Source organism: Fukomys damarensis, unplaced genomic scaffold (assembly GCF_012274545.1).
Source record: "Fukomys damarensis isolate Sample0158 unplaced genomic scaffold, DMR_v1.0_HiC HiC_scaffold_27, whole genome shotgun sequence".
NCBI classification, from domain to species: Eukaryota; Metazoa; Chordata; class Mammalia; order Rodentia; family Bathyergidae; genus Fukomys; species Fukomys damarensis.
In genome coordinates this window covers 30,127,397-30,129,458 of record NW_022900939.1, presented here as the reverse complement: position 1 = coordinate 30,129,458, position 2,062 = coordinate 30,127,397, and the positions used below count along the sequence as shown (strand labels likewise).

The window sequence follows — 2,062 nt, the reverse complement described above, 5'->3', positions numbered from 1 at the left end:
CTCTCGAGGCCCCGCCCCGGCGGGCAGAGGCAAAAGTTTGCTCTCTGACTTCGCTGGGACAGAGGCTGAGCGAGCCGGTTAAGGGACACGCGAAGAAAGCCCGGTGTGAGCGACGGGCCAGCAGAGCCCGAAGGAGACCCCAGGCCACAGCGACATCCTGAGCCCGAGGCTGTGGTCCGAGCGGAGGCAGAGGCGCCCTGCGTGCCCCCGAGGATGCCGGCGCCCCGATGCCCTCTGCGGACGGAGGTGAGCCACGGGGCTGTGCCTGGGCGCACGGCTCAGAGCCTGGGCTGGGGACCGAGGGAGCCGTGGGACCCACTTTTGGGACAGAAGTCCGACGGATCCGGGGAGCGCCGGCCCACGTCAGCACCCCTCCCCCAGGCCCAAGGGCAGGACTCCTTTTCGGCTGCTGCTGGGGAGTTGAAAACCACGGATGTCCGAAAACCCCGAATGAACGGAGGTGGCTCTCCCTGGAGCAGCTCCATCAGTCGTCTCCCTTGGACAGTTGGAAAGTTAGGTGCCTCCCGGGACGAGGGCTAGGGGGCGGTGGGGAGAGGAGAGTTGTGGAAAAATCATTCTTTAGGTTTCATTAGCCACAAAATTCCAGTGCTCCGAACATGATTCCAACAAGGCAATCAGAGCGGTCAGGATAGGAGCTGGGAGACAAAGGACGTCCTCACAATGCAGTAAGTGAGGTTCCCATGGAAAGCTGGGCCTCATAACTGAGACCCTGCCTAGGAGGGGCCTTGGACCTGGTAACTGCCCTGTCTCCAAGTGGTGTCTGTCTCCGTCTCCCTTTCTGGCTTTGGGCATTCCCAATGCCTATTTCTTTGTGGAGTTTTATGTCTAGATAGGACAGAGATTTCTTGTTGACGTTTTAAAGAGACACAGTTTGTTCTGAACATGATGCTCAGAAGGTAGCAGCATGGACAGAGGGCTCTTCTGTTTTGTAACTGGTCCCCTCCTGCAGCCAGAGCTCTGAGATCTCCAGAATTGTGGCTAAAATCTGGACATTAGAAGTCTCAGCTGTTGTACACAGTCACAGATGCATAACTTATCTTTACAATATTCTTTTCCTCACAGATGAAAACCTTATAGGCACAATAAGAAAGCTAATGACTAGAGAGTGCAGGGGAGGTGAATGACGGACGGACAAGGATGGCTGCAGCCAGGGCTCATTTTGTGCAGGCGCTGGTGGTGGTGGTGGCGGGTAGATGTGTCATGACTGAGGAGTCACGGAAGTTTCTAAATCTGCACAGTTTCTTCATTGATGCGGAGCTCAATGCCAGGATGCATAATTTTGTTGCCAAAGAAGCCCACATTGTCGTTTTTCCAATCATCAAACCAGCAAACATTTGCATTGGGTCTAAGTCACTCCTAATCCTTGACACCACAGATCTAACCTGCAAAGCCAGCCCTTAGGAGCCTCTCCTTGAGGCACAAAAGGCATGGAGTCAGTTTGCATCATCTTGAAATGCACTTGTCCTTCACACAGTTGTAAATTTTGTTAAAGCACAGAAGTCTTCTAATTTTCTGCCATATTGGGATAGTAGAAATTCCTATTTCCTATGGAAGAAATTTTACCTATTGGCCTAATGAACTAATTTCTCACAACTCGGAGATTTTCCTCTTTCTGTTTTTCTCAAACATCAGAAAAATTCACCAGAAATTATGACATCAGAAAAATTCAACGGAAATCGTGCTGTTCGTTTCCTTGCCTCTTCCATGCTTCCTCAGTACCGACACGATGTATTTTATTACAAAAACAGTGAGAATTTCAGCTTCTCATATTCTGGAGAAACTCAGGGTTGCCCTGTGGTAGAACGCCTTTTGACTGCCAGAGCATGGGACTGCCCTTAATTAAGCAAGCTGTTTCATTTAGCTGGGAGGGTGCTGTGGGTTATCCGAACCTGTGTCTTCACATCTGGCCTCATAATTTCTTTCTTAACGGTGCTAGAGCTATTTCATATTATTCCTTTGCCCTGCATTTTCTATTGAGTGAATTGCATTAAGAGATTTTCTATATGCTTTTGGAGATGTGTTTCTTAAAAAAAAAATATAT

General features: G+C 49.9%; 1 protein-coding gene across 1 annotated transcript in view; it reads left to right on the top strand.

Moving 5' to 3' along the window:
• Positions 1-39: 39 nt before the first annotated feature.
• S1pr3 (sphingosine-1-phosphate receptor 3) overlaps positions 40-2,062 on the top strand; it is a 12,076-nt gene continuing 10,053 nt past the window's right edge. The window contains exon 1 of the mRNA XM_010607585.2: positions 40-246. The gene's annotated coding sequence lies outside the window, so the exon portion shown is untranslated. The remainder of the gene's footprint in view (positions 247-2,062) is intronic.